The 20,367-nt window shown below is 42.5% G+C and overlaps 1 protein-coding gene across 2 annotated transcripts in view; it reads right to left on the reverse strand.

Moving 5' to 3' along the window:
• P2RY6 (pyrimidinergic receptor P2Y6) overlaps positions 1-20,367 on the reverse strand; it is an 83,152-nt gene that overhangs the window by 50,889 nt on the left and 11,896 nt on the right. The window contains exon 1 of one of the 2 annotated variants that reach the window (XM_067466457.1): positions 6,896-7,094. The exons of the other annotated variant lie outside the window; for it this stretch is intronic. The gene's annotated coding sequence lies outside the window, so the exon portion shown is untranslated. Of the gene's footprint in view, positions 1-6,895; positions 7,095-20,367 lie in introns of those variants that run through there. 2 annotated transcript variants of the gene reach the window in all.

Below are 20,367 nucleotides of genomic sequence, written 5' to 3' on the forward strand. Positions count from 1 at the left end.
GAATATTTGTGCCAAGTTTGGCCCAGAGCCATCATAGTTTGAGTTAACAGTGCTCTCTGGATGTAGGTGAACTACAACTCCCAATCTCAAAATCAATGCCTACCAAACCCTTCTAGTGTTTTCTATTGTTCATGGGAGTCCTGTGTGCCAAGTTTGGTTCAATTCCATCATTGGTGGAATTCAGAATGCCCTTTGATTGTAAGTTAACTATAAATCCCAGCAACTACAACTCCCAAATTACAAAATCAATGTTTTTAAGTGATGGTCACTCCTTGGGTTAGTGGGTATCATGTGTCCAAATTTGGTATCATTTCATCCAGTGGTTTTTGAGTTATGTTAATCCCACAAATTTGGACCACAAATCATCCAGCCAATGGAACCAATGTGCAGTCTGCATTGTGAGGTCAAATAGCACGATGGCTTTATTTCGTTGCTAATTAAACAAATAAACTTGAATCTTGGGTAAAAACTGGCTCAACCTCCAGATGGGCCGTTGCTTTCTGCTGGATGCTAGCCACGCTTTCTTCATAAGTAATGGAAGCCTCCCCATCCATTTCTCTTTCACTGCATCAGCAAAAGACTTATGTTAAAAATGGCCTGGATTGATTAGTAAGTTTCAGCAACTGCTTCTTTGCTCAGCTCTCTTGGGTAAAGCAATTAGGTCCATTTTATTTTGCTTCTCTTTGCACTGGTTTTGGATTCTGCTTCTTTCCTACAGTACAACCTGCACCTTATTCTCGGCTATGGAACGCCCTTCCTACAGATATTAGATCGGTCCCCTCCCTGTTGACATTTCGGAGGAAAGTAAAGACCTGGTTGTTCGAGCAGGCATTTGAAAGGGCAGGGTAATGAACATAGGAATATGGAACAATTGGATGAAAAGACTGGATCTTGATTTTAACTATGAGATGCTAATGAGATGTTTTATTGATTTATAATGATTGTTTATTATGCTACTGTTTTAATTGTTTTTAACAGTTTTATGATGTTTTGAGCATTGAATTTTGCTATTGTTAACCACTTTAAGTTGCCTGAGCCATCGGTTGAGGTTCTGGGTTTGAGCCTGCCACTTTTGGACTCTCGCTTGCTGAGGTGTTCCAGCGAGTGTCTCTGTAGATCTTAGAAAACTATTTCTAGATTTAAGTCGTTGACGTGCTGGCTGATACCCAAACAGGGGATGAGCTGGAGATGTCTCTGCCTTGGTCCTTTCACTATTGGCTGCTACTTCCCGGTGGATGTCAGGTGGTGCAATACCGGCTAGACAGTGTAATTTCTCCAGTGGTGTAGGGTGCAGACACCCCGTGATAATGTGGATGTCTCATTAAGAGCCACATCCACTGTTTTAGTGTGGTGAGATGTGTTCTGCACTGGGCATGCATACTCAGCAGCAGAGTAGCAAAGCACAAGGGCAGATGTCTTCACTGTATCTGGTTGTGATCCCCAGGTTGTGCCAGTCAGCTTTCGTATGATATTGTTTCTAGCACCCACTTTTTGCTTGATGTTCAGGCAGTGCTTCTTGTAGGTCAGAGCACGGTCCAGAGTGACTCCCAGGTATTTGGGTGCGCTGCAATGCTCCAGTGGGATTCCTTCCCAGGTGATCTTCAGAGATCGGGATGCTTCTCTGTTCTTGAGATGAAAGGCACATGTCTGTGTTTTAGATGGCTGATATCAAATGAGAGACTTCCCCCCTGGGCACACAGAGGACTGGGCGACTTGGAAGGTGCTGAACAGACTGCGCTCTGGCACCACGAGATGCAGAGCCCACCTCAAGAAATGGGGCTACAAAGTGGAATCCTCAACATGCGAGTGTGGAGAAGAGCAAACCACTGACCACCTGCTGCAATGCAACCTGAGCCCTGCCACATGCACAATGGAGGACCTTCTTGCGGCAACACCAGAAGCACTCCAAGTGGCCAGATACTGGTCAAAGGACATTTAATCAACTACCAAACTCACAAATTTTGTATTTTGTCTGTTTGTTTGCTTTGTTCTGTTAGAAATGTAATATAATTGACTGGTTGCCCTGACATGACAAATAAATAGTTGCCTGAGGACTGAGAAAAGCGGTATACAAATATAGTTAGTAAGCAAATAAATAAATAAATAAATAAATACATAAATTGAGATTGTTATGTCCAAAGATGATAATAATAATAATAATAATAATAATAATAATAGGTACACTGCTACACTGCTGTATAGAATCATAAAATCCTAGAATCATAGAGTTGGAAGAGACCTTATGGGTCATCCAGTCCAACCCCATTCTGTCAAGAAGCAGGAAAATCTCATTCAAATCACTCCCGACAGATGGCCATCCAGCCTCTGTTTAAAAGCCTCCAAAGAAGGAGCCTCCACCACACTCCGGGGCAGAGAGTTCCACTGCTGAACAGCTCTCACAGTCAGGAAGTTCTTTCTCATGTTCAGATGGAATCTCCTTCACTGTAGTTTGAAGCCATTGTTATGCATCCTAGTCTCTAGGGCAGCAGAAAACAAGCCTGCTCTTCTCTCTAAGACTTCCTCTCACATATTTATCCATGGATATCATGTCTCCTCTCAGCCTTCTCTTCTTCAGGCTAAACATGCCCAGCTCTTTAAGCCACTCCTCATAGGGCTTGTTCTCCAGACCCTCCTCTGGACACACCCCAGCTTGTCAACATCTCCCTTCAATTGTAAACCAATGAATTACCCTGAACTATCAATCTATCAAAATTCGTAATTTTGGCTCCCAAACCTGCCCTTGATTTTTATATTAGGTTGACTTTGACTTTTCTACTTCTGTCTTTGGAGTCTGCAGTTCTTAAGTCAATCATTAGTACTGTAGTTCATTGTTTGCAATAGGTTTATTATTTTGTAGATATGCGAGAGCTATTGTTTTGTGTGGATTTTATGTACTTTCATACATCAAATAAGAAAAAGTAAAACCAAAACAGAGATAGTCAAGAAGCAACAGGTCTTGTATCCCGGGACCGCAAGAGAGATTGAGGCACAATATTTGTTTGGGGTTGCAATATTTGTGCTATCACGTTCTTTTGGCTGCGTGTTCCTTGCAACTGATACAGCTGAAATATGATGATGGCTGAGTTCCTACACTATGTTTGCATAGTAGTGTAAATTTACACTCATGTCATCACAGTGGACTGCACCATCACATCTTGGCATGGCAGAAGCGATGTGGCTACCTCTTTGGCGCCTGTTTTTGACAAGTTTGGGAAGTAAATTGCAGCATTTCTAGTACGTTTTACTAAGTTACTAAGTTTTAAGATACTAAGTAGTTACTAAGTCTACTGGAATTCTAAGGTTGAACAGTAGGCTTGGTTGAGCAAAAAAAAAATGGTTCAAAATGCGTTTCAGATGTAGGGGGTGCTGGTGGTTTGATTCTAAAGTCAATTCCCATTTTCACAGAATTTTTTTTCAAAACTTTTCTAAACTTTCAAGACTTCTGAATCCTTTCATTAATGGTTTGAAAGTGTTATTTCCTGTTTCATTGGGTGCTCTTTACTTTGAAAGTAGTGGTTTTACTCCAGAAGCGGGGAAAAGCAAGTGGAGGACATTCCTTCCTTCTCTGGTTTAAAACTGGCTTCTCTGGCTTTAACACTGGCTTCTCTGGCTTGAGCCAAGGCCAGAAAATTCCTTCCTTCTCTAGTTTAAAACTGGCTTCTCTGGCTTGAGCCGACGCCAGGGGCCAGAACCAGGGAAAAGCAAGCGGAGGACATTTCTTCTTTCTCTGGTTTAAAACTGCCTTCTCTGGCTTTAAAACTGGCTTGTCTGGCTTGAGCCTAGGCCAGGAAATTCCTTCCTTTTCTGGTTTAAAACTGACTTCTCTGGCTTGAGCCTAGGCCAGGAAATTCCTTACTTTTCTGGTTTAAAACTGGCTTCTCTGGCTTTAAAACTGGCTTATCTGGCTTGAGCCTAGGCCAGGAAATTCCTTCCTTCCCTGGTTTAAAACTGGCTTCTCTGGCTTTAAAGCTGGCTTCTCTGGCTTGAGCCTAGGCCAGGAAATTCCTTCCTTTTCTGGTTTAAAACTGGCTTCTCTGGCTTGAGCCAAGGCCAGAAATTTCCTTGCTTCTCTGGTTTAAAACCGGCTTATCTGGCTTGAGCCGATGCCAGGGGCCAGAAGCAGGGAAAAGCAAGCGGAGGACATTCCTTCTTTCTCTGGGTTAAAACTGGCTTTTCTGGCTTTAAAATTGGCTTTTCTGGCTTGAGGCAAGACCAGGAAATTTCCTCCTTCTCTGGTTTAAAACTGACTTTTCTGGCGTTAAAACTGGCTTCTCCGGCTTGAGCTGAGGCCAGGAAATTCCCTCCTTCTCTGATTTAAAACTGGCTTCTCTGGCTTTAAAACTAGCTTCTCTGGTTTGAACCGAGGCCAGGGGCCAGAAGTGGGGGAAAGCAAGCTGAAGAAATTCCTTTTTTCTCTGGCTTTAGAACTGGTTAAAAACTGGCTTGAGCCAAGGCCAGGAACTAGAAGCGGGGAAAAGCTGAATAATTTCCGACTCACTTCCTGAGTCATAACAAAAATGGCGGAAAAAGCTTCAGAAGGGCAAAGGGACTTCCGGTTTTTTAAAAAAGCTTTGAAATTGCTTCAAAAAGGTAATTTTAACAAAATTATTATGAGCAATGAGTTATCTGACGCGACTCTATCCATGCCTATTGAACAGGGATCTGATAGCTACGTATGTTTATATACAGGGTTAGTCAAAATGCATAGGCCAATAAGCCATTCAATTGAACGGCTTATTGGCCTATGCATTTTGACTAACCCTGTATTTCAAAGGAGATCACATTGAGGATGGAGTCAGTTGGTTTTCTGATGCTCCAGGGACACAATTGAGCAATGGATTCAAAGCGCACGAGAAGAAATTCCACATCAACTTTAGGACTAACTTCCTGATAGTTAGAGCTGTTTGACTGCGCAATGGGCTGCCTGGGAGTCTGGTGGAGTCTCCTTCTCCAGATGTTTTGAAGCAGAAGCTGGGACTTGAACATCCATGGATTTGGGTCCCCGCGGGAGCTTTAACAGAATCACAAAGTCAGAAGAGACACCAAGGGCCATCCAGTCCAACCCCATTATGTCATGGAAGAGTAGAGGGGGAATGTGTCACAAAAATTCAATGTGTAGACTTATTAAAGATTAATTTAATATGATGTGTGGGAATGAATGGAAGAATGGAAGATGAATGTATTGATAGAGCTAATTTTGGATATAATTTTGGATATTTTTTGATATATTTTTGGATATTTTTGGATAATTTTGGATATATCAGTAAAATATTAAGGCCTGCAATGACTAACTATCTGTTTGCTGGACTGAAATTAAAATTTGTAATAAGAAATGAAAAGTAAACTCTGATAAGAACTGGGACAGTGATAACAGAAATGTTTACAGTGTTAAGAAGGAAGTCAACATAAGATCAACACCAATCAAGAAGATCAACATCTGGCCAGGAAACTGAGATGGAGCCAGGATGGAAGACATCTATCTGCTACAAAGAGGCTGTTTGGGTCCTGAACTGGTGCTTGGTAGCTGTGTCGGACTGGATGAGGGCGAACAAATTGAAATTGAATTCAGACAAGACAGAGATCCTCCTGGTCAGTTGAAAGGCTGAACAGGGCATAGGGTTGCAACCTGGGTAGCACCGGGATTGTGGTGCAGCTGGCTGAGTGGTCATGAGTTTGAAGCCAGCCCGGGTTGGAGTCGGCTTCCAACCAATTGTGTAGCCTGTTGTCGACCTTTGCAACCCAAAAGACAGTTGCATCTGTCAAGTAGGAAAATTAGGTACCACCTTGTGTGGGGAGGCTAAATTAACTAATTTATGAGGTCATAAAAAAGACTCCAGCAAAGCACTCCAGCAAAAGCATGCGGGGAATGTGAAAGTACTTCATCATTGTTGCAGATGGACAATGAAAGAGACAGCTCCCCTGGCAGCCAGAAAAAGTTAAATAGCCTCTGTGTATGTCTGTATATGTTGTATGTCAAAATTGGCATTGAATGTTTGCCATATATGTGTACACTGTAATCTGCCCTGAGTTCCCTGTGGGGTGAGAAGGGCGGAATATAAATACTGTAAATAAATAAATAAATAAATAAATAAATAAACCTGTGCTGGATGGAGTTACACTGTCATGAAAATATCATTGCAGATATGAAAAATGTGGATTTAATGATGTGTTGGAATGAATGGAAGAATGGAAGGATGTGTGTATGGGTGGAGTTAATAATTTTGGAAACGCCAGTAAAATATTAAGGTCTGCAATGACTAAACCTGCTTGCTGGACTGTAATTAAAACCTGCTAATAAGAACCATAAAGTAAACTCTGATAAGAACTGGGACAGTCATAACAGAAATGTTTGCAACATTCCTTATGCTAAGAAGGAAGTCAATATAAGATAAACAATCAAGGAGAGTTAATATCTGGCAGGGAATCTGAGATGGATCCAGGATGGAAGACGTCTATCATTAATTTACAACTTTGGGACGACTTCAGCAGAATATTCCTATAAAAGGCTCAGTCTAATAATGCTCATAGTGTGGCAGACCTGAGGAGTCTGTTCCACCCACTATGCTCTGCTCCATGGGAAGGAGAGAGATCGTGTGCCTATGGAGAGTGGCAGATTTGCATGGGAGCAGTCTGGCCACCAAGGGCCATCCAGTCCAACCCTGTTATGTCATAGAAGAGTACACACTACAGGCCTGTGTTTGGAGCCCCATTATAAGGACTGTATAACACTTTTAAATCAGATAATCATACAGCTGGAAGGGTCTTCAAAGAGCATCTAGACCAACCTCCTGCCAGGCAGGAATTTACCGCGACAGAGAGATGAGTAGATCTATCAAATCCTTAATTTATCGGAACCCAGATTCTATAGTTCTGACACCAAACCCTCTACGCAAACCTCAAACGACTACTCCTTTTCTCTCCGCAAGTCCAAGGCAGATGGGTGCGGTAAGGTCAGAGGGGAATGCTTTGGTTTTCCCTAAAGCAGTCCATCCCCTCCGGGTTTGCGCTTATAAGGTTGCAGAGCAACGAGAACCAGTCCGACGGGTCGATGGTCTGAGACGGGTGGCATTTGCACCTGAGAATCTAGAGAGGAACAAAGAGAGAAAAGAGAGGAAAAGAAAAGAAAAGCAGTGCTGGAATCCTGGGCTCACACTAGGCACGGATCTCCAAACACATTTTCTACTTTCACCTACGTGGGTCCGGATAAAAATGGTTCCCTTTGGGTGCATCTACACTGGAGAATTAATGCTGTTTGATATCACTTTAATTGCTAGGGCTTAATATTAGGATATATTAGGAGCTGTAGTTTGGTGAGACACCAGCACTCCTGGGCAGAGAGAACCATTGTAAAACTGCAGCTCTTCAAATTCCAAATTCCATTGAGTTAAAGTGGTTTCAAACTGTACTTATTCTGCAGTGTAGATGCACTCTTTGAGTCCTGTATAAGGAGAAAGGCAAGATATGAATGAAATAATAATAATAAAAAAGACTGTACACAGTATTTTAGTTGGTGGGAAATGACAATGTGAAAAAGTTCCCTTTTTGGATGAATCAGAATTTCACAATTCCAGAATTTCCCAGCAGCACAGAGATGTTACACTCGTTTTCTATATCTATCTATCTGTCATTTTCTCTATTTATCTATCATTATCATCTTGCTGTTACTGTATCTTGATTAACCTGATGGCGCAGTGGGTTAAACCGTTGAGTTGCTGAACTTTCTGACTGAAAGGTCAGCGGTTCATATCTGTGGAGTGGAGTGAGCTCCCATTGTTAGCTCCAGCTTCTGCCAACCTAGCAGTTCGAAAGCATGCAAATGTGAGTAGATTAATAGGTACCACTCCAGCAGGAAGGTAATGGCACTCCATGCAGTCATCTACTATACACTATCCCAGAATACTTGTAGGGTGTCAAAATACACAAAATAATCTGTGTCAGGAAAAAATACCCAGGGAGCATAAAGTATATGTTGTTGTTGTTGTTGTTCATTCGTTCAGTTGTCTCCGGCTCTTCGTGACCTCATGGACCAGTCCACGCCAGAGCTCCCTGTCGACTGTCACCACCTCCAGCTCCTTCAAGGTCAGTCCAGTCACTTCAAGGATGCCATCCATCCATCTTGCCCTTGGTCGGCCCCTCTTCCTTTTGCCTTCCACTTTCCCCAGCATCATTGTCTTCTCTAGGCTTTGCTGTCTCCTCATGATGTGGCCAAAGTATATGATATTCAGTATATATATGCTGTCAGGCTTGGGGGCTATAACTCTTAGTGAAAGAGACATAGACATGACATCTTTCCCCCAGGGGATTGCTTCTTGCCTTCCTTTGGAGAACTGGAACTCCCAAGGACCAAAACACTGTAGATAACTCAAAATAGGTTTTATTGTTCACAAAGAGTTATCCCTTTAAGGCAATAAGCTGGAAGTTTCAAAGGGGGTAAAGGAAATATACATTACAGTCTCTGGTTGTCTTGGGTCCAAGGGGATTTCGCAACTGAGAAGCTTTTCCTGTTCCCTCTTTTCTCAATGGCTGTGAAAGTCAGAACAAACACAATCTCCCGTCCAATGGCCTATGCTGAAGGCACACAGTCTTCCTTTTGATGCCAAAGGACCGGCTTGAAGGCGCTTGGGTATCCTCAACGTTGTCCAGGGCAATCTGGGCATGAAGTATGAATCCAAGGGTAAAAACCTTAGAATTGGTGATGAGAGATAACTTAATTAAGGGCTTTAGAGCCAAGTCTCTTTCTCACATCTATCTGATAGAAAGTTTGATGGTAGAATGGAGAAGGAAACACTTCCCTCCTCTTCTAGGAAGAGGTGGGGCCAAACAATTGAGCTGAGGGAGCAATTCAACTGGTGCAAACAATATTGATTGACAGCTACAAATAACCAATCAATCCAACTATACATTTACAAGATAAGCAAGTTTGGGCATGTTATACAGTTTAAACCTTTGCACTTTAAAGTTCTAGGCACAGGTGGCGCCACTCGCGCCGTCACAATATAGTTCAGTGTAATTCAATGTATTCACATAGAGTGAAACGAAAAGGAGCAACTGCTCTCAAACATAATACATGTAATACAGTCGTATAAAGTAAATTATAAAGGAGCAACTGCTCTCAAACATCCATCATCATTTGGATACTACTGTCATTTGAACTCTCTTCTGGATTGTGGACTATGACTCATTGTCTTCTCACCTCATTTGAAACGAGTTTGTATTGCATATGCTTCCCTGAAACCTGTATATATTGGGATCTTACAGCTGTATGTTTTAGAGCGGCTGCTCCTTGATAATTTACTTTATATCACTGTATTACATGTATTATGTTTGATAGCAGTTGTTCCTTTTCATTTCACTCTATGTGAATACATTGAATTACACTGAACTATATACTGAATATCATATGCTTTATGCTCCCTGAGTATTTTTTCCAAACAGAGATTATTTTGTGTATTTTGGCTCCATGCAGTCATGCCAAACACATGACCTTGGAGGTGTCTAGGGACAACGCTGGCTCTTCAGATTAGATAGATAGATGAGCACCAACCCCTGCAATCTTGTTTTGTTAGACCCATGTTTCTGCATTCAAACTTGGAGTGCATCTTCACTGTAGAATTAATGTAGTCTGACATCACTTTTAATGCCACAGCTCAATGCTATTGGATTTTGTTTAGTTTTGGAGGTTAAGCAATGGAAAGGTGTTGGAAAGGTGACTGGCCTCTCCTATTTTCTGCCGAAACAAAAAAGTTCAAGGCAATCCAGGGGAGAGGCTGAAGGGGCCATAAAACAGTCCTCACAGGATCTGCATGACCTCCAAGTCTGGACTTTACCCATTTCATGTGTTTATATTCTGCTTGTCGACTTTTTCTTATGGTTTCATTGCCTATTATATAACTTTTCACAGCTCCAAACTGGGATCTAGCCAAGCAACATTAGTATGCGGTCAGGATATGGATTATTATTCATTAGGAACATGACACAATTTGGGGGAAGTGACAGCACTTTGCTGTTGCCTGAGCCAACTGGGAAGGGCAAGATTTTGCCTTTTCCCTTTCCTGTCTTCTTACTGTACTTCATCCATTCAGAGAAGCCATAGACTGTACGATGCACATAAACTTAAGTATGACCAGTTGGAAAAAGCTCTATTCATATGTATTACAAGGCGCACCCCATGTTTAGAGACAATAATAGGTAAAGGGTTTCCCCTGAAATTAAGTCCGACTCTGGGGGTTGGTGCTTGTCACCATTTCTAAGCCAAAGAGCCAGCGTTGTCCATAGACACCTCCAAGGTCATGTGGTCATGACTCCATGGAGCTCCGTTACCTTCCCGCCGGAGCAGTACCTGTTGATCTACTCACATTTTGGATGTTTTCGAACTCCAAGGTCATATGGTCATGACTGCATGGAGCTCCGTTAGCTTCCCGCCAGAGCAGTACCTATTGATCTACTCACATTTTGGATGTTTTCGAACTGCTAGGTGGGCAGAAGCTGGGGCTAACAGCGGGAGCTCATGCCACTCCCCAGATTTGAACCTGTGACCTTTCAGTCAGCAAGTTCAGCAGCTCAGCGGTTTAACCCACTGGGGACTCCAGACAATAATAGTATCCTTTGTCCCACCCTGGTGATTCCACAGATATATAAACCCTTTTTCCTAGTTCCAACAGACCTCACTACCTCTGAGGATGCTTGCCATAGATGCAGGCGAAACGTCAGGAGAGAATGCCTCTAGACCATGGCCATATAGCCCGAAAAAACCTACAGCAACCCAGTGATTCCGGCCATGAAAGCCTTCGACAATACAATAATAATATCTCTCCGAGGGGACTCAGAGTGGATTTCCACATACACAGATAAGTAAACATTCAATGCCTTTTCCACAGTGGATAACAATGACATACAATACACAGGCAAAGGTAAAGGTGTCCCCTTTTCATCTCCGACATCTGGAGGTGATGCTCAACCCTGGCCATGGGGAGGTGCTCTTGTTCAATTTTTCCATGCCGAGGAGCCTGTTGTTTTTAGACAGCTCAGATTGTGTTGCCTGCATCTCTTCGTCGGTCACCCTTTTAACTTTCTGCCGAGGTGGGACCTATTGATCTACTCATACTGCATGTTTTCAAACTGCTGGGTTGGAAGAAGCTAGGGCTAGCAGCGGGAGCTCACCCCGACTTGCGGCTTCAAACTGCCAACCCTCCATTCAGCAGATTTCCTGCAGCTAGCGGTGTTATGTGCATTTGTGTTTACGAGACTATGAACTAAGTATGTGCATTACGCAATGTTCAGAGAAATAATAAAAAGCAGCGGTGATAAGGGGCATCGTTGTCTTGTTCCTTTCTATATTTTAATTTTCTTATCTTCTTGTCCATTTATAATTAATGTTGCTTCTCGCTTTGTATAAACAGCTTGTATTGCATGAATAAAGTGGTAACCAGCACCCATTTCTTTTAATAGCAATATTACGAAGTTCCAATTTACACTGTCAAAAGCTTTTTCAGCACCTATAAACATCAATGTCAGGATTCAAATCTTATTTGGTCATTGAAAACCATTGGTTTTTTAAATACCTTTCGGACCGCATCTCGGCCTATGAGCCCACGAGGACCTTGAGATCGTCTGGGGAGGCCCTTCTCTCGATCCCGCCTGCCTCACAGGCACGCCTGGCGAGGACGAGGGATAGGGCCTTCTCAGTGGTGGCCCCCCGGCTGTGGAACACCCTCCCTGTTGACATCAGACGGGCGCCCTCCCTTATGTCCTTCCGGAAGAGCCTGAAGACGTGGCTATTCAAGAAGGCCTTTAATTAAATGCTATAGTAACTGGAAATGACAACTGGAACGGAATGTAGACTACGAGATTGGTTATGATTCTATGACAAGACGAAGCGGATTATTTTAGTGTAATTAGATGATAGTGTATTAGTGACAGGTTGTTTTTGTTGTTGTAGTTTATTGTGAAATGTGTTTTTTACATGTTGTACACCGCCGCGAGTCGCCCTAGGGCTGAGAGCGGCGGTTAACAAATGCAGCAAATAAATAAATAAATAAATAAATAGGTTGAACTTGGGCTGGTCACACTCTCTCAGCTTCAGAGAAAGGCAATGGCAAACTCTCATAGTATCATAGAATCAAAGAGCTGGAAGAGACCTCGTGGGCCATCCAGTCCAACCCCTTCCTGCCAAGAAAGACAATCCCATTCAAAGCACCCCCAACAGATGGCCATCCAATCTCTGTTTAAAAGCCTCCATAGAAGGAGCCTCCACCATACTTCAGGGAAGAGAGTTCCACTGCTGAACAGCTCTCACTTGAAGTGACTGGCTTGATTCTGAAGGAGACTCTGGGGGTGGTGATAGCCAACAGGGAGCTCTGGCCTGGGATGGTCCAGGAGGTCAACAAGGGACAGAAATGACTGAACGAATAAACAACACAATAATAACAGAGTCTCCATTGTTTGGAAACAATAATACCAAAGCGATGCACATCAGCAAAAAAGGAAGGGGAAAAAAGTAGAAAAAGAAATCTTGTTCCAGAATCTCTGCTTGTCATCAACTGTCATAATTAATCAGGGGAATGATTTGAGCAGTATTTAAGTCCCAGCAGATTAATTGTCCTGATTTAATCAATTATGTCCTTCATTACTTTGCGCTTGGCTGATTATACCTTTTTCTGGAGATGATGCACAAATAGCAGAAGGGACCTCTGAGAAAGTTACCCCCCAAAAAGTAACTTCCCCAAGCAATAATAGTTAACCAAGGCTTGGTCCATTTGAATATACTTTTTTCTGGAGACGATGCACAAATAGCAGAAGGGACCTCTGAGAAAGTTACCCCCAAAAATGTAACTTCCCCAAGCAATAATAGTTAACCAAGGCTTGGTCCATTTGTGGATTCAAATTGGCCATGGTTTGGCTTTCATGCGCCATTTGTTGCCATGCCTCCCTGCTCCTGCCAGAATTAAAAAGCCTCTTTATTACCCATTACTTTCACCCCTTCAAGAATTTTAATTACTCGATGGCCTCCAGCCGCATTTTAATTTCCACATCGTTTGCGATAAAGAGGCAGGAGTGAGGGTTTGCAGGCTGATCTCCATTGTGTACTATCTATTTTTCATCTTTTTTGTCAGGAAACAGCTTCTTTTGGGTGCATCTACACCAAGCATGGGCCAACTTGGGATCTCCAGGTGTTTGGACTTCAACTCCCACAATTCCTAACAGCCTCAGGCCCTTGGAAAGGGCCTGAGGCTGTTAGGAATTGTGGGAGTTGAAGTCCAAACACCCGGAGGGCCCAAGTTGCCCCATACCTGATGGACATTGCAAAATTACTGTCCTAAAATCCAGAGTAAACACACTGCTCTAACTGTAGCCCCCATTCCTTGATCCTTCGAAACGTCCATGTTGTTGACTTTCAACCGTTTCAATGACGAATTTCTAACTACCGAAAATTATAACTCAATATGGGCGGCACATTAATTTTTAACAAACCCAATCCATATCCTGGCCTTTCCCAGGCAGGCAAAGCGAGACATTTTAAATGCCAATGCAATGAATGATATCCCCGGAGTCTGCGGCTTAAACACCTTTTGCAAATCACATATGCAAACTCAGGAGTTATATCATTTTAAGGTCATTGTCGTCAGAAGTATCCTATAGGAATCCATTCCAGTTTGGGTTGTTGTAGGTTTTTCCAGACTATATGGCCATGTTCTAGAGGCATTTTCTCCTGATGTTTTGCCTGCATCTATACCAAGTATCCCCCAGGCACTGCCAAGCCATCAAATGCTAATTAAGGTGCTCAGTTGAAACATTCACACCTAGCTCCAGCAGACAAGAGAACTTTGCCCCACCCAGGTCATTCCACAGATATATAAACCCATTTTCCTACTTCCAACAGACCTCACTACCTCTGAGGATTGTTGCCATACATGCAGGCGAAACATCAGGAGAAAATGCCTCTAGAACACGGCCATATAGCCCGGAAAAACCTACAACAACCCAGTGATTCCGGCCATGAAAGCCTTCGACATTCCAGTTTGAATCCAGGTGTTCAAAGAGCTCTCCTGGGTCCTGAAGGCTATTCCATAGGTTGTCAATATCTGATATGCAGGATGTATTTTCATTCACTGGACACATTCTGCACAAATACCCGATACACCCAAATCTGAATACTGGTGGGGTTGCAGGGGGGGGGGGGGGGATGGATTTTGTCATTTGGGAGTTGTAAGTGCTGTGATTTATAGTTCACATGCAATCAAAGAGTATTCCGAACCCCATCAATGATGGAATTGGACCAAACTTGGCACACAGAACTCCCATGAGCAACAGAAAATACTAGAAGGGCTTGTTGGGCTTTGCCCCTAAGTTTTGGAGTTGTAGTTCACCTACACCCAGAGAGCACTGTGGACTCAAACAATGATGGATCTGGACCAAACTTGGCATGAATACTCAATATGCCCAAATGGTGCCAAATGGTGGAGTTTGAGGAAAGTAGACCTTGACATTTGGGAGCTGTAGTTGCTGGGATTTATAGCTCACCTACAATCAAATAGCATTTTGAACCTCACCAATTACAGAATTGGGCCAATTTCCCACACATAACCCCCTTGACCAACAGAAAATACTATGTTTTCTGACCCCCAGGTTGAGAAAGGCTGCTGTAGAACTAATGCAATTTGACTCCACTTTAACCACCATGGCTCAATGCAATGGAAATCTGAAAGTTGTAGTTTGGTGAGACACCAGCACTCTTTGGCAGAATAGACTAATGAACTTGGCATTGCGGCCAAACTGAATTAATTATACAGTGGAGATGCATCCTACATGTTATAAAGTCTTTAGTCTTTTTTTAGTGTCTCACCAAACTACAACTCTCATGAGTCCACAGCATTGAGTCATAGCAGTTAAAGTGGTGTCAAACTCCATTAATTCTATAGTGTAGATGCACTCCTATTCAACACATTTTCATGATTCACGAGTCATGATTCATCAAGACTAAACTTTAAGATGGCGAGTAGTTGATTGATGCCAATTTTAGGAATTTTAGTTTGATTGATGCCAACTCCCAGGATCCCATAGCATTGATCCATGACAGTTAAAGTGGTGCCAAACTGCATTAATCTTACGTATAGAGGCACCCCCAGTCACTTTCTTAACGTTCTGTTTTAATGCTATCATCTGGTTTATTCTGGTTTTGCAATATAACTCTTTCCTCTCCACCTGCTTCTCATCTTTTCTTATCTGTGACAGTTTTAATCTTGTTCTGAGGCCCTTTGAGTCTCAAAGTAGGCGCATAAATCAAAGATAGAAGACGGAGCTGCAAAATTCAAAATATGCCTGGAACTGCAGAGCAGATTTGTAGTTTTACAAGGCCTTCGCCTTTCTCTGCCAAAGAGTGCTGGTGCCTCACCCACACTACAAATCCCAGCATTCAACACCATTGAGCCATGCCCTGTTAGAGTGGTGTCAAACTGCATTAATTCTACAGTGTAGATGCAAACCAGGATGCTGCATGACTGAATTGCAGAATGTGAGTTAAGATGAATGCACACGAAAGGACAATTCTTACGTTGTTGTTGTTGCTGTTGTTGTTTTTGTGTGCCTTCATATCATTTTTGAATTATAGCAACCCTATCACTGTCATAGGGTTGTGAGTTAAGATGAATGCACACGAAAGGACAATTCTTACGTTGTTGTTGTTGTTGTTGTTGCTGTTGTTGTTTTTGTGTGCCTTCATATCATTTTTGAATTATAGCAACCCTATCATTGTGATAGGGTTGTGAGTTAAGATGAATGCACACGAAAGGACAATTCTTACGTTGTTGTTGTTGTTGTTGTTGTTGTTGCTGTTGTTGTTTTTGTGTGCCTTCATATCATTTTTGAATTATAGCAACCCTATCATTGTGATAGGGTTGTGAGTTAAGATGAATGCACACGAAAGGACAATTCTTACGTTGTTGTTGTTGTTGTTGTTGTTGTTGTTGTTGTTGTTGCTGTTGTTGTTTTTGTGTGCCTTCATATCATTTTTGAATTATAGCAACCCTATCATTGTGATAGGGTTGTGAGTTAAGATGAATGCACACAAAAGGACAATTCTTACGTTGTTGTTGTTGTTGTTGTTGCTGTTGTTGTTTTTGTGTGCCTTCATATCATTTTTGAATTATAGCAACCCTATCATTGTGATAGGGTTGTGAGTTAAGATGAATGCACACGAAAGGACAATTCTTACGTTGTTGTTGTTGTTGTTGTTGTTGTTGCTGTTGTTGTTTTTGTGTGCCTTCATATCATGTTTGAATTATAGCAACCCTATCATTGTGATAGGGTTGTGAGTTAAGATGAAGACACACAAAAGGACAATTCTTATGTTGTTGTTGTTGTTGTTGCTGTTGTTGCTGTTGTTGTTTTTGTGTGCCTTCATATCATTTTTGAATTATAGCAACCCTATCATTGTGATAGGGTTGTGAGTTAAGATGTATGCACACGAAAAGACAATTCTTACGTTGTTGTTGTTGTTGTTGTTGTTGTTGCTGTTGCTGTTGTTGTTTTTGTGTGCCTTCATATCATTTTTGAATTATAGCAACCCTATCATTGGGTTTTATTGTCACTGTTCAAAGGCAATTTGCTTTTGCCTTCCTCTGAGGCTGAGAGAGTATGTCTTGCCCAAGATCACTCATTGTGTTTACACGGCTGCACAGGGATTTGAACCCTGGACTTTAGTCTCATAGCCCAACACTCACACCATTACTCCATGTTGGCTCTTTGTTTCTATTGATGTAACTCACTGGGACTATTTACAACCAATGTCATGCTCATCAAGCATTACAAGCAACACAGAAGGGACTCTCTAGAGCAGGTTTTCTCAACTTGGGGGTCAGGACCCCTGTGGGGATCGCAAGGGTGTATCAGAGGGGTTGCAAAGACCATTAGAAAACACAGTATTTTCTGTTGGTCATGGGGGTTCTGTGTGGGAAGTTTGGCCCAATTCTATGGTGGGTGGGGTTCAGAATGCTCTTTGATTGTAGGTGAACTATAAATCCCAGCAACTACAGCTCCCACATGTCAAGTTCTATTTTCCCCCAAACTCCACCAGTGTTCACATTTGGGCATATTGAGTATCTGTACCAAGTTTGTTCCAGATCCATCACTGTTTGAGTCCACAGTGCTCTCTGGATGTAGGTGAACTACAACTCCAAAACTCAAGGTCAATGCCCACCAAACCCTTCCAATATTTTCTATTGGTCATGGGAGTTGTGTATGCCAAGTTTGGTTCCATTTCATTGTAAGTGGAGTTCAGAATGCTCTTTGATTGTGGGTGGACTATCAATCCCAGCAACCACAACTCCCAAAATCAATTTGCCTGAACCCCACCAGTATTCAAATTTGGTTGTATTGGGTATTTGTGCCAAATTTGGTCCAGTGAATGAAAATACATCCTGCATATCAGATATTTACATTACAATTCATAACAGTAGCAAAAGTACAGTTGTGAAGTAGCAACAAAAATAGTTTTATGGTTGTGGGTCACCACAACATGAGAAGCTGCATCAAGGGGTCGCAGCATTAGGAAGACTGAGAAACACTGTTCTAGAGGCACCGATGAACGGAAGAGTTGCGGTGGACAGGAGAACAGCAGCTAAACTATGCTGGCAGATTGAAAATCTTTACTTGGGAAGGGAATACTGAGTGATAGCTGGTGGGTTCAATGTGAGCAGCATGGTAGATCTGTTCCGGGTTTCAGTCTGAACTTTAAAGGAAATGTCCAAGGATAGCTCCTTTACAGTTAAACCCAGAGTGGATTCACAGTCCCATTAGCTGAGGAAGACCAGCATCATCATCATCATCATCATCATCATCATCATCATCATTATTTATACCTTGCTTTATCTCTCTTGCAGGAGCCCCAGTGGCACAGTGGGTTAAAGCACTGAGCTGTTGAACTCACTGACTGAAAGGTCATAGGTTCGAATCTGGGGAATTTAAAAACATGCAAATGTGAGTAAATCAATAGGTACTGCGGGAAGGTAATGGTGCTCCATGCAGTCATGCCAGCCACATGTTGAGAAAGTCGCATGTTTTTCACTAACAATGCAACAATTCCAGCAGATATAATACTACTTTAGAATCATAGGATCCTAGAGTTGGAAGGGACCCCAAAGGCCATTTAGTCAACCCCTCTGTTATGCTGGAAAATACAATCAAAGCACTCCCAACAGACAGCCATTCAGCCTTTGCTTAAAAGCCTCCAAACAAGGTGCCTCCACCACACTTTAAATGCCACTGTTGCATCCTATGGATACCTACGATTTGTAGTTTTCTCTCATGGATTGCGGCAATAGAACTGTCTATATAGTCCTGGGATTTATAATGAAATTCCCTCCTAGACACTTTGGGACTTCATCGTTTGGGGTAGACTATCTGGATGGCCATCAAACTGGTGCAGTGAGGCATCTTTCTGAAGCTAGATTTTAGCAGCAGCATTGCTTTGAGTGCAACATTCCTGCTTCTTGGCAGGGGGTTGGACTGGATGGCCCATGAGGTCTCTTCCAACTCTATGATTCTATGACTAGAGCTCTGTTCCAGAGAATCCAAAGTGCTTCACCATACTATAAATCCCAGGATCCCACAGTGCAGGGCCACAGCAGTGAAAGTGGGATCAAACTGGTGCAGTGAGGCATCTTTCTGAAGCTAGATTTTAGCAGCAGCAGAGTTTTACAAGGTCTAGTGCGACTTGCCAGCAAGCAGCAACTTGCAAATCATTCCAAAGGAATGAGTTACTAAGACAAGGTCCAGAAGGTGTGCATTGACCGAATAAATCAGCTCTGCGCCCAGTTGCAAAACCCACCAACACAGCTGCCTCCCTGGCGCAACGTTTAAACCCTTTTTGGCAAGCGCTGAGGCCGAAAGAGCAAGGAAATCTGATCACAGGACTGGGATAAAACCCACCCCACTACATCCCCTTGGACACTCTTCTACCCTGATACCCGCCCTTATTAAAAGTTCCTTTGTTTCAGAGTGATACCCTGGCTGATAACCCATAAGAGGACTCATTGGGTTCCTTTTTTCAATCAAATGCCACATATCATGCATGGCATTGGGTGGTTGGAGCCTCCATGAACCCTAGGAGGTTCTGCAAACATTAGCCTATGTCAACATTGGGCAATATAGCCCAAGAAGCCTGTTTGATCAGACCAAAACCTTTGCCAACCCAGTGCTGTATTTCCAGAGACCTAATGCTTCTCGGAAGCAGAAAGCAAGGCATGAAGGCAACCAACCTTTTCTATGGTTTGTTCCCCAGCAACTGCTTTGTATACACTGCTGAACTCTGTGTGTATATGTGTGTGTGTGTGTGTATGTATGTGTGCATACACACACATGTACTTAGGTGATCCCTTGTTGTCTGAGTAAGATTGTCTTCCAAGTTCGGTGTCCTGGTGGTGGGTTTTCTGGTGGAAGGTGGTCCCGGTCAGAGTTGGCTTGACACACCTTCCTCTTTGCACATTTCTCTCTTTCACTCTCCATTTGAGCCTCTTCAAATTCTACAGCACTGCTGGTCACAGCTGACCTCCAGCGAGGGCTACACAGAGAAGCCATTGAAATCCACAAGTGTGGTGAAGTGCGAATTTTAACCTACAGTAGGTAGGTGTTTAAAGGGGTAAGTATTTAAAATAGCATAACTGGGGGGGATGGTAGCCAGCTCAGCTCACTCTGAGATGGGTTGCCATGGTAAAAAGGGAGGAGCCAACTGCCACTTGGCAAGAGCAGGTATTTTAAATAGGCAGTCTGTGGTCAGTGAACCGCAGGGAAAGCTGGTTCTACTGTGTTGAGAATCAGGAAGGTTTAGGCTTTTAACCTGTGTGGTTTAGATAGGTCAAGTTGACTTATTTAGATTAGTAGTTAGAGTTAGAGCAAAAAGGGAAAGAGAACCCCAGTAAGAATCTTTACTGTAACAGAGATAACAGAGGGAAAGAATAGGCTAGTGCCTGGAGTGATCTGTTTAGGAAAGAAACACATTTTGAAGGAAATAAGTTTAAAACCTGTCTAGTGGAAAGAACAGCCCTCTTAAGAGTTGTTTTATTAAAGGTTATAAATGTAACCACTAAAGGAATATGCCTCTAGGAGTTAAGAAACATTGAAACCATTAAGCTTCTATACTTCAATAAACTTATTACAGTTTCTCTTAAATCCATGCCTCTGTTTCGTATACTTTCTAGTCAAGTCATGCTACACATCGAAGGAAGACAAACAAAATATTACAGGCTAGTAGATCAATTACAAATTGTAGGAGACAAATCAGTAACGTCCCTGCAACTGGTGGCATCCTTACAATAAGCATGTGGACATTTTCAACAGAAAGGAGGTAACCATGAAAATGAACAAAATCTGGCT

Source organism: Anolis sagrei, chromosome 3, assembly GCF_037176765.1.
Source record: "Anolis sagrei isolate rAnoSag1 chromosome 3, rAnoSag1.mat, whole genome shotgun sequence".
NCBI lineage: Eukaryota > Metazoa > Chordata > Lepidosauria > Squamata > Dactyloidae > Anolis > Anolis sagrei.